Raw genomic sequence first — 12,830 nt, 5'->3', positions numbered from 1 at the left:
GGAGGTGGCCACGGTACAGCCTGTAAGTATGGCTGTAAGCAGTCACAGTGGGCTGTAAATAGCCCAGCCCCATTACCACATGCTGCTCCGGCCAGCTGGCTGCAGGTCAGTTGTTTCTAGAACCAGAGTTTATATGATGAGAAAAATAGAAGGGACAGAACAGTGTGTTCCCAGAACACACCTGCAGCTCCCCCAGGCTGGGGCGGGGGTCTGGGGCCGGCTCTGCTGGCTCAGTCCCTTTGCTTCTCCTCAAGTTCCGACTGGGCGCTGTTTCCACCAAACCGTCTGCTCTCCAGTCCCACAGGGGGCTGCTGTCAGTCATTCTACGGCCTCTCTGCCTAGGCTTTGAAACTGATTCATTGCTCTTTTGCTGTATTTTTCTTTGTAGGTTTCAGAATTCTCTATTTATTTGTGATAATCTTTTGGAAGGATCCTGTGAGAGTGAAAATAAATGAAGTGCTCAATCTGCCAAGTTTCACCGGAGGCTCCACTGATCCTTCCACCATGCTCGAATGCCTGCAGGAAATCTGAGGAATCATCTTTCCTACCCTAAGACCCTGGGACTTAGCACTGGCCCTGAGGCCCCTGACAGGCATAAACTAATCAGCAAATGTGCAGGAAAAATGCGGAGCTGTAAGATCACAGTCAGATTCCCACTCTCCCTAAAGGCCTGGATTCCCCTGGAAACCCACATCCCCACTGCCTGGAAGGAGGGGTGAGGACCCAAGGGAGTGGCTCCGGGCATCATCTGGTCCAGGCAGGAGGCGGTTCCAGATGTCCCATCTTCCCAGTGCCCAAGGGAGCCTTGGCGGGGGAGTCTCATTACCTCCCCCAACCATCACAAAGCAGCCTGCTTCTGGCCTGTATCCAAACACCCCTGGGGGCGACCGCCCTGGGCGTACTCCCCTTGCCCTGATGGCCCCTAGAACTCCATGGGGAGAGGCTCGCCAGGGTCAGCCAGATAGTCCCTGACCCCACATTGTCCTGACACACCAGGCTTCACCCCGGAGGAAACAGGAAAAGGGAGGGAATCCCACGGGCTTTCCTCACAAAAGGAAAGCTATATGCTGTCACTTGGATGCAAGGTGGGCTATGAGGCTGGAGAAAGGCTCCCAGGGACGCCTCCTGGAGTCTTTATTATTATTATTATTATTATTATTTGTTATTGTGAATAGTGCTGCAATAAGCATATATGTGCCTGTGTCTTTATAACAGAACAATTTATATTCCTTTGGGTATATACCCAGTAATGGGACTGCTGGGTGGAATGGTATTTCTGTATTGATATCTTTGAGAAATCACCACACTGTCTCCCACAATGGTTGAACTAATTTACACTCCTGCCAAGGGTGCATAAGCATTCCTTTTTCTCCGCAACCTCGCCACCATCTGTTATTCTTTTATTTTTTAACAATAGCCATTCTGACTGATGTGATATGGTATCTCATCATGGTTTTGATTTGCATTTCTTTTTTTTTTGAGACGGAGTCTCGCTCTGTCACCCAGGCTGGAGTGCAGTGGCCGGATCTCAGCTCACTGCAAGCTCCGCCTCCCGGGTTCACGCCATTCTCCTGCCTCAGCCTCCCGAGTAGCTGGGACTACAGGCGCCTGCCACCTCGCCCGGCTAAGTTTTTTTGTATTTTTAGTAGAGACGGGGTTTCACTGTGTTAGCCAGGATGGTCTCGATCTCCTGACCTCGTGATCCTCCCGTCTCGGCCTAAATTATTTTATTTTTATATTAATGTTCTGATTTTATGTTTTCAATTTTAAATGGAAATTGCAACAATGATTCGATGACAGTCACCTCAAAGTTTCAGTACTATTTAACACGTTTATATAAATATATATAGATAGGTAGTTATATAGATATAGATACACGTATACATACACACTTCTTAGAAAAGATTACACTTTCAAAAACCATGCCCTGTTATCAAGGTACAACTAACTAAATATATTTTGTTTTACTAATGAAATGCTTAAATGAAACTTAGCTAACATACATATGAAGATATTTCCTTTAAATTTTCCTTAAGTTTTTAAAAATATCCCCATATTTCTTTAGTTATCTATGTCACTAGCTATAATCTCATTCTTCTCATTTGATAAAAACTAAGATCACACAACCTGAAAAAGAGGGATATTGGAAATTTTTATATTGATATGGTACTTCTAATTAATGTCAAACATTTTAAGAATTGAGAAGAAGGCAAGCTCAAATCACTTATTTGGTATTTCATTAAGAAATGCTTTATAGGGCACACATTTAACTGTATGTGAATCTGGTGTGCTGGAAAGCAACAATCCTGTACTTAATGCCAAATACTAACGCATGAATAAAAAGGTTGAGAGTCTCACTTCAGATCTTCATTTTATGCTAGGCATAGACAACATCGAAACTCCTGTTATTTTCCAAAGTCTGAGCTTTCCTCTTTCTCCCTTTCTTAACTCCTTCTTTCCTCATTATTTTAGTTCCTTTCCTAAGATGGGATGAACAGAAGTAAGAACTGATACATGGAGAGGCATCTCAGCTGTAGGTTTACTTCAAGAAAGTGTCTCCAGGGTGCAACAGAAGTCCACATGAATCAAAAGGGGATGTTATTCTGAGCCTATATATGTTAGGGACGACTATGTCATAATGTCAGGGTCGCATTGAAACTGACTATGTTATAAAGATTGTGCCTAAATATCTGCGTATGAGCTATGAGGATTACTGGTATTTGTGTTTGAAAGCTATTATAATTATTCCACCAATTTTTGGTTTTTAGTGTTAATTTTATTAACACAGGTAAAACAATTTAAGGTAACAGAAATATCTTTGGAAAAAGTGGTAATTAATTTTTAGAGATGTATTACTATATTCAGAATATCTAATTAAATTAGAAAACTTTCTTTGGAAGTTTAGTAAATTCCATTCCTACCAATCACCATGGGAAATCCCAACTGGAGCTCACATTTTTATTAAGAACTTTGTTTTGTGGTAGCTTCCTGGAACCCTGTGGCAAGATCTAAAGAAAAGTCTCAAATTCTGCCACTGTATACTATTTGTGCAATTTTTACTATGAGTTTCATTTATCTCCACATCCTTCATTTTCAATCCTTCACTTTCCTTCTCTTAAACTTCAAGAATTTATTGTTAGAAAACTTGGAAATTTAGAGAAACAATATTACAGACCTCAAAGCCGAACTTAATCTTATATTTGAATTGCTTCACTTGCTGGACATTGTTGTCGAAACCATTTCATTTTCTCACATTTAATTCAGGAACATAGACTTGACAAATACTAAATTAAGAAAAATATAAAACTTTTCATCGTTTTTTAATATTATGAATATTTATGGCTAAAATACACATTAACATTTGAAAAGGAAATACTGCATAGAAGATAAAGTAATTCATAATGTTCATGAAATTAGCAAATCCCAAATAAATCAGAAATATACAAATTAGATTCTGTATATTATATATGCAGTATAATATACAGTATATAAAATGGTTAAGACATTTGTGCCATTTTTGTTTTAGACTGTTGCCGTGCTAGTATTTCTAAAATCTTTCACTCCTGAAGCTTTTCATCATTTTGTAGTATCTGCTGCACTTTATGATAGGTGATAAAGAGGACAGAAAACTGTTTATTTTTCCTCTATTCAATCTTTTTGTTATCATTATTTTAAAATACAAAATATACCCTGTTTTTCTCCCAAGGGTCTAAAGTTCCTTTAACGTCTTCTTCTTATCTGGAAGGTAAATTAATTTTTTCTACTTAAAAATATTCTTGGTAAGTTTTTCATTATTTTTTACTCAATGCATCTGATTTTTCGACTCAGTTATTTATTCTGGGCTTCAGAAATACTGAACAACTTGTTTTTATTACTTTTTTATAACTTGCTACTTCTCTAGGATTATTATTATATATATATATATGTATTTTTTTTGCATCAAAAACTCACATTATGACAGTGTTCTGGTAATGGCTATTACCAACATCTGATGAGATACCAACATCTGATGAGAACATCTGTTGTGCTGGAAAGTAACAATCTTGTACTTAATGACAAATAACAATGCACGAATAACATAATGCACATCCTAACATCCAGCATTACTCTATTTACTAAACTTCTTCCCTGATAAACTGATTAGTCCATCCTTTCACCCTTATCTCCGTCTATGAAGAGCCATTTTCTTATTACAGTCACGCATCACTTAACAATGGGAATATAGTTTTAGAAATGTGTTGTTAGGCAATTTTGTCTTTGTCTAAACAGGACAGTGTATTTACAAACCAAGATGGGCTAGTCTACACATGTAGGCTATATGGTATATTGTATAGCTACCAACCTGTATATGATATTACTGCACTGAACGTTGTAGGCAGTTGTAGCACAATGGTACATATTTGCATGTCTAAACATAAAAAGCACGGTGAAAATATGATATCAAAGATAAAAGAAGGGTACATCTGCGTAGGGCACTTGACATAAATGAAGCTTGCAGGACTGGACGTTGTTCTAGGTGGGTTAGTGATTGAGTGGTGAGTGACTGTGAAGGCCTACTATATTACTGTATGCTGCTGTAGACATTATAAACACTGTACACCTAGGCTACACTAAATTAATTAAAATATGTTTTCAATAATTAATTATAGCTTACTGTAACTTTTTTACTTAATATTTTTAACTTTTATATTATTTTACTTTATATATTTTTTGACTTTATATTTTTAACTTTTTAATGTTTGTAATTACACACCTTGAAACACAAATACATTCTACAGCTGTGAGAAATATTGTTATATCCTTATTCTATCAGTATTTTTCTGTTTTTTAAATTTTTATTTTCACTTTTCAATATTTTTTTGAAAAACGAAAACACAAATACACACATAATCCTAGACCTACACAGAATCAGTATAATCAATATCACTGTCTTCCACCTCCACATCTTGTATCACTGGAAGGTCTTTGGGGCAAGCATACACATGGAGCTGTATCTCTTATGATAACAATGCCTTCTTCTGGAATAACTACTGAAGGCCCTGCCTGAAACTGCTTTAGAGTTAACTATTTTTAATAAGGAATAAAGGAATAAGCTCTACAATAATGACAAAAAGTATAATATAGTGTATATATATATAAACCAGTAACATCATTATTATCCTTATCAAATATTATATATAATTAATTATATGTGCTATATAGTTATACAACTGGCAGTGTAGTGTTTGTTTACACCGACACCATCACAAACATTTGAGTAATGTGTTTCATTATGACGTTATGACAGCTATGATATCACTAGATGATAAGAATTTTTCGGCTTCATTATAATCTTAGGGAACCACTGTCATATATGCAGTCCATTGTTGACTGAAACATTATTATGCAGCTGCTATGATTTGGCTCTGAGTCCCCACCCAAATCTCATCTGGAATTGTAATCCCCGTGTGTTGAGGGAGGGACCCGGTGGGAGGTGATTGGATCATGGGGGCAGTTTCCGCCATGCTGTTCCCGTGATAGTGAGGCTGTTCTCGTGAGGTCTGATGGTTTAAAAGTGGCAGTTTTGGCCCGGCGCGGTGGCCCACACCCGTAATCCCAGCACGTTGGGAGGCGGAGACGGGTGGATCAAGAGATCAAGAGATCGAGACCATCTTGGCCAACATGGTGAAACCCCGTCTCTACTAAAAATACAAAAAATCAGCTGGGCGTGGTGGTGCATTCCTGTAGTCCCAGCTACTCAGGAGGCTGACGCAGGAGAATCACTTGAACCTAGGAGGCGGAGGTTGCGGTGAGCCGAGATCGTGCCACTGCACTCCAGCCTGGGTGACAGGGAGACACTCTATTTCAAAAAAAAAAGAAAAAAAGAAAAGGGGCAGTTTCCTCTGCGTTCTCGCTGTCTCTCCTGCCACCTTGTGAAGAAGGTGCTTGCTTCCCTTTCACCTTCCACCATGATTGTAAGTTTCCTGAGGCCTGCCCACCCATGCAGAACTGTGAGTCAATTAAATCTCTTTTGTTTATGAATTGTCCAGTCTCTGATAGTATCTTTATAGCAGTGTTAGAATGGACTAACACAGATCATTTGCACTGGTAGTGGGACATTGCTATAAAGATAACCTGAAAATGTGGGAGCGACTTTGGAACTTGGTAACAGGCGGAACTTGGAACAGTTTGGAGGTCTCAGGTAAAGATAGTAAGATGAGGGAAGGTTTGGAACTTCCTAGAGACTTGTTGAATCATTTTGACCAAAATGCTGATAGTAATGTGAGCAACGAAGTCCAGGCTGAGGTGGTCCCAGATGGAGATGCAGAACTTACTGGGAACCAGAGCAAAAGTCAAGCTTGCTGTGCTTTAGCAAAGAAACTAGCAGCATTTTGCTCTTGCCCTAGAGATCTGTGGAACTTTGAACTTGAGAGAGATGATTTAGGGTATCTGGCAGAATAATGTTCTAAGTAGCAAAGCATTCAAGAGGTGATCTTGCTTTTCCTGAAAGCTTACAGTTGTATGTGTTCACAAAGAGATGATTTAAAATTTGAACTTATGTTTAAAAGGGAAGCAGAGCATAAAAGTTGGAAAATTTGCAGCCTGGCCATGTGATAGAAAAGAAACCCATTTTCTGGGAAGAAATTTAAGCCTGCTACAGAAATTTACAAAAGAAACAAGGAACTGAATATTAATAGCTAAGACGATGAGGACAATGACATCTGGGCATGTCAGAGATATTTGTGGCAGCCCCTCTCATCACAGACCTGGAGGCCTGGGAGGGAAAAAATTGTTCTGTGGATGAGGCCCAGGACCCTGCTGCACTGTGCAGTCTTGGGAGCCCAGCCCTTGCATCACCATGCCCTTGATGTGAGACATAAAGTAAAAAAATATTACTTTGAAGCTTTAAAATCTAATGATAGCCCAGCTGTGTTTTGGACATTCATGGGGCATGTGGCCCATTTGTTTTGGCCAGTTTCTCCCATTTGGAATGGGAACATTTACTCAATGACTGCAGCCCCATTGTATCTTGGAAGTCACTAACTTGCTTTTGATTTTACGGGCTCTTAGGCGGCAGGGACTTGCCTTGTCTCAGATGAGACTTTGAACTTGGACTTTTGGGTTAATGCTGGAATGAGTTAAGACTGTGGGGGACTGTTGGGAAGGCATGACTGGTTTTGAAATGTGAAAAAGACATGAGATTTGGAAGGAGCCAGAGGCAGAATGATATTGTTTGGTTCAATGTCCCCATCCAAATCTCATCTGGAAATGTAATCCCTTTGTGTCGAGGGAGCAACCTAGTGGGAGGTGACTGGATTATGGGAGTGGTTTCCCCCACACTGTTCTTATGATAGTGAGGGAGTTATCGGGAGATCTGGTGATTTAAAAGTGGCAGTTTCCCCTGCACTCTCTCTTTCTCCTGACGCCTTGTGAAGAAGGTGTCTGCTGCCCCTTTGCTTTCCACTATGATTGTTAGACTCCTGAGGCCTCCCAGCCATTTGGCTCTGTGGGTCAATTAAACCTCTTTTGTTTATGAATTACCTAGTTTCAGATAAAATCTTCAAAGCAGTGTGAGAATGGACTAGTACAGCAGAACATTATTATATTTAATATTCAGTTTGGGAAAAATAAAAGGGGAGGCAGAGCAAGATGGTAGAATGGAAAGTTCCACCAATTGTCCCCCCCAAAAAGGACACCAAGTTAACAACCATATACCCACAAAAAACACCTTCATACGAACCAAAAATCAAGCAAGCACTCACAATACCTGCTTTTAACTTCATGTACACAAAAGAGGCACTGAAGGGATGGAAAAAAATAGCTGTGAATCTCAGATGCCATCCCCTCCCCAACACCCAGCAGTGGTGGCATGGTGCAGAGAGCTTCTCTGGGTGCTGGGGGAGGGAGAACACAGCAAATGTAAGGCATTGAACTCACTCCTGTTTTTTTTTAGAGTACAAAGGAAATCCAGACCAAACTCAGCTGATGTCCACCCACAGAGGAAGCATTTAAACCAGCCCTAGTCAGAGGGGAATCATGAATCCCAATGGTCTGAACTAGGGTCCACAAACATTGCCACAAAGGGCCAAAGTGCTCTCAGTCTCTAAACTTGAAAGGCAGTCTAGGCCATAAGGACTGCAACTCATAGGTGAATCCTAGGGCAGAACTAGGATCAGAGAGAGTGGACTGGGAGGTATACGCCCCACTGAGACAAGAGCTGGGGCAGCCAAGGGAATGCTGGCATCGCCCCTCTTCAAACCCAAGGCTGAAGAGCTCCTGGCTCCAAAAGAGACCCTTTCTTCTAGTTGAGGAAAGGACAGGGAAGAATAGGGAGGACTTTGTCTTGCATCTTGGACACCAGTTCAACCACAGCAGGATAGGGCATCAGTCAGAATTATGAGAACCTATTCCAGTCCCTACCTCCCAGATGGCATTTCTAAACACACCCTGGACCAGAAGGAAACCTGCTGCCTTGAAGGAAAGGACACAGCCATGCCAGCGTTCATCATCTGCTAAGCAAAGAGTCCTTCATCCCTAAATAAGGCAACAGTGATACTCAGGTACTAACTACCTCCATGGTCTAGGTATGCCTCTGAGACTTCTTGACTTAAGGTATCAACATCAGCAGAGGAGGGAGAGTGAAACACCATGTGGATCCTTGGGGCCCCTGATTTCAGGACTTGACTCTTAGATGGCATTTCTGGATCTGCCCTACGCCAGAGGGGAGCTCACTGCCTTGAAGTTTGAGTCACAAGCCAGGGAGCACTCACCACAAGCTGACATAAGAGACCTTGAGCCTTAAGAGAACGTTGGTGCTAGTCTGGCAGTATACCTTGTGTCCAGGGGTAGTGGTGGCTACAGGGTGAGGTTCCTCTGCCTTTGGAAAGGGGAGGGAACAGTGGGAAGAGCTATGTCTTATGTTTTGAGTGCCAGCTCAGCCACAATACAGTAAAATACCAAGTTGGTGTCTAAGAGTTTCAACTGTAGTCCCTGTCAACCAGACAGCACTCCTGGACCCACCTGGGACCTGGGAGACCTCACTGCCTTGAAGGGGAAGACACAGGCTTGGCTGTCTTTCAAGTCAAGTCCTTGAAAGAACATAAGCAGTAACCAGGAAATAGTTACAGCAGGCCTTGGGTGAGACCCAGTGCTGTGCTGGCTTCCAGTCTGACCCAGTAAAGTTATAGTGATGGTGGCCACAAGGGTATTTGTGTATGTCCACACCAAGCTTTCAGTGGCTCAGAATAGAGAAAGAGACTGTATATTTGGGAGAAAGTAAGAAAATACAACAAGAGTCTCTGCCTGGTAATAGAATTCTCCTGGATCTAGTGTAAGACCATCAAGGCAGTACCTCTATGAGTCTTCCAGAACCACAACATTACAGGGCTTAAGGAGTCCCACACCAAAGCAGGTATAGCTTAGATCATAACACTAACATGCTTTTAAATATCTGGAAAGCACTTCCAAGAAGGAAGGCTACAAATAAGCCCAGTCAGTGAAGACAACAATAAATACCTAACCCTTAAATGCTCAGACACCAAAAAACATATACTAGGCTCGATGGCATTCAGGAAAACATGAAAACACCAAATGAACTAAATATGGCATTAGTGACTAAATCCTGGAGAAAGACATGTGATATGTCAGACAGAGAATTCAAAATAGCTGTGTTGATGAAACTCAAAGAAATTCAAGATAACAAAGAGGATGAATTCAGAATTCTATCACATGCATTTAGCAGATATTAAAATAATTAAAAAGAATCAAGCATAAATTATGCAGCTGAAAATGCAATTGGCATACTGAAGAATGTCTGGGTTATTGAGTAGCAGAAAGAAGCAGAAAATGAATAGTTAGCTTGAGGACAGACTATTTGAAAATACACAGTCAAAGGAGACTGATATTGTTTGGCTTTGTGTCCCCACCAAAATCTCATCTCAAATTGGAATCCCCAAGTGTTGAGGGAGGCGCCTGGTGGGAGGTGATTAGATATTGGGAGCGATTTTCCCATACTATTCCTATGACAGTGAATGCGTTTTCATGAGATCTGATGGTTTTATAAGGAGCTGTCCTCCCTTTGCTTCCTACACATGCCTTCTCGGCTGCTGCCATGTAAGACGTGCCTGCCTCCCCCTCTGACATGATTGTAAGTTTCTTGAGGTCTTCCCAGCTATTCAGAACTGTGAGTCAATTAAACCACTTTTCTTCATAAATTACCCAGTCTCGGGCAGTTCCTCATAGCAGTGTAAAAATGGGCTAACAAAATAAATTTGTGCTGCAGAGTGAGGTACTGTCATAAAGATACCCAAAAATGTGGATGTGGCTTTGGAACTGGATAATAGGCAGAAGTTGGAACAGTTTGGAGGGCTCAGAAGAAGACAGGAAGATGTGTGAAAGTTTGGAACTTCCTAGAGACTTGTTGAGTGGTTTTGACCAAAATGCTGACAGTGATGTGACCAATGAAGTCCAGGCTGAGGTGGTCTCAGATGCAATGAAGAACATATTGGGAACCAGTGTAAAGGTGATTCTTGTTATGCTTTAGCAAAGAGACTGGCAGCATTTTACCCATGCCTTAGAGATCTGTGGAACTTTGAACTTGAGAGAGATGATCTGAAATTGGAACTTACGTTTAAAGGGGAAGCAGAGCATAAAAGTTTGGAAAATTTGCAGCCTGACTATGCAATAGAAAAAAAAAAAAAAAAACAAAAAAAAAAACTATTTGCTGGTGAGAAATCCAAGCTGGCTGCAAAAATTTACATAAGTAATGAGGAGCCAAACATTAATCACCAAGACAATGGGGAAAATGTCTCTAGGCATGTCAGATGACTTTACAGTAGCCCTTCCCATGAAAGAACCAGAGGCATATGAGGAAAAAATTGTTTCATGGGCTGGGCACAGTGTCTTGCTGCTTTGTGTAGCCTGACAATTTGGTGCCCTGGACTTAATCCATGGCTAAAATGGGCCAATGTACAGCTCAGGCCATTGCTTTAGAGGGTGTAAGCCCCAAGCCTTGGTGTCTTTTCAGTGGTGTTGGGCCTGCGGGTGCACAGAAGTAAAAAACTCAGGCTTAGTAACCTCCGCCTAGATTTCAGAGGACGTATGGAAACACGTGGATGTTCAGGCAGAGGTCTGCTGCAGGGAGAAAGCCCTCATGGAGAACCTCTGTCAGGGCAGTGCAAAGGGAAAATGTGGGGTTGGAGCCCCCACACAGAGTCCCCATTGGGGCACTGGCTAGTGGATCTGTGAGAAGAGGGACACAGTCCTCCAGACAACAGAATGGTAGATCCACCAACAGGTTGCACCATGTACCTGGAAAAGCCACAGACACTCAACACCAGCTGTGAAAGCAGCCAGGACTAAGGGCTGTACCCTGCAAAGCCACAGGGTTGCAGCTGCTCAAGGATGTGGGAGCCCACCCTTTGCATCAATGTTCCCTGGATGTGAGACAGGGAGTCAAAGGAGATTGTTTTTGAGCTTTAAGGTTTAATGACATCCCTGCTGGATTTCAGACTTGCATGGGGCCTGTAGCCCTTTTGTTCTGGCCAATTTCTTCCATTTGCAAGGGGAATATTTATTCAATGCCTATACCTCTGTTGTATCTTGGAAGTGCATAAATTGTTTTTGATTTTACAGGATCCTAGATGGAAGGGATTTACCTTGACTCAGGTGAGACTTTTTAGACTTAGACTTTTCTGTTAACGCCGGAAAGTGTTAAGAATTGGGATACTGTTGGGAAGGCACAATTAGTTTCAGACATGAGATTTGGATGGAGCCTGGGCAGAATAATATGGTTTGGCTTTGTGTCCCCACCGAAATCTCATCTTGATTAGTAATCCCCAAGCGTTGAGGGAGGGACCTGGTGGGAGGTGATTGGACTATGGGGTGGTTTTTTTTCTATGCTGTTCTTGTGACAGTGAGTGAGTTCCCAGAAGATCTGATTGTTTTATAAGTGGCTCTTCCCCCTTTGCTTGTTACACATGTTCTCTGGCCTGCTGCAGTTTAAGAGGTGCCTGCTTCCCCTTTCACCATGAATGTAGGTTTTCTGAGGCCTCCTCAGCCATGCAGAACTGTGATTGAATTAAACCTCTTTTATTTGTAAATTACCCAGTCTTGAGCAGTTCTTTACAGACATGTGAAAACAGACTAAAACAGAGATCAAATTAAAAACAAAAAACAAACAAACAACAACAACAAAAAAAACAATTGGCTGGGCACGTTGGCTCATACCTGTAATCCGAGCACTTTGGGAGGCCGAGGCGGGCAGATCACGAGGTCAGGAGATGGAGCCCATCCTGGCTAACACGGTGAAACCCCGTCTCTACTAAAAATACAAAAAATTAGTTGGGCGTGGTGGCAGAGGCCTATAGTCCCAGCTACTCAGGAGGCTGAGGCAAGAGAATGGCGTGAACCCGGGAGGCGGAGCTTGCAGTGAGCCGAGATCGCACCACTGCACTCCAGCCTGGATGACAGAATGAGACTCCATCTCAAACAAAACAAAACAAAACAAACAAACAGCAACAAAAAAATTAATCATGTACAAAAGATTTAGAAAATAAATTTAAAAGGGCAGATTTTAAAGTTATTCACCTTAAAGAAAAGGTAGAGGTACAGATGGGGTAGAAAGTTTAATCAAAAAGATAATTACAGAGAAATTCTCAAACCTGGAGAAAACTTTCCTATATCCAAGTATAAGAAGGTTACAGAACACCAAGCATATAACACAAATAAGACTACCTCAAGGCATTTAAAAACCAGACTCCCAAAGGTCAGGTATGAAGAAAGTATCCTAAAAACAGCCAAAGAAACAAATAACATACAATGGAGCTCCAATATGTCTGGCAGCAGATTCT

This window comes from Papio anubis, chromosome X, assembly GCF_008728515.1.
Source record: "Papio anubis isolate 15944 chromosome X, Panubis1.0, whole genome shotgun sequence".
NCBI lineage: Eukaryota > Metazoa > Chordata > Mammalia > Primates > Cercopithecidae > Papio > Papio anubis.
The sequence above is the reverse complement of the archived record's forward strand: the minus strand, read 5'-3'. Positions refer to the sequence as shown.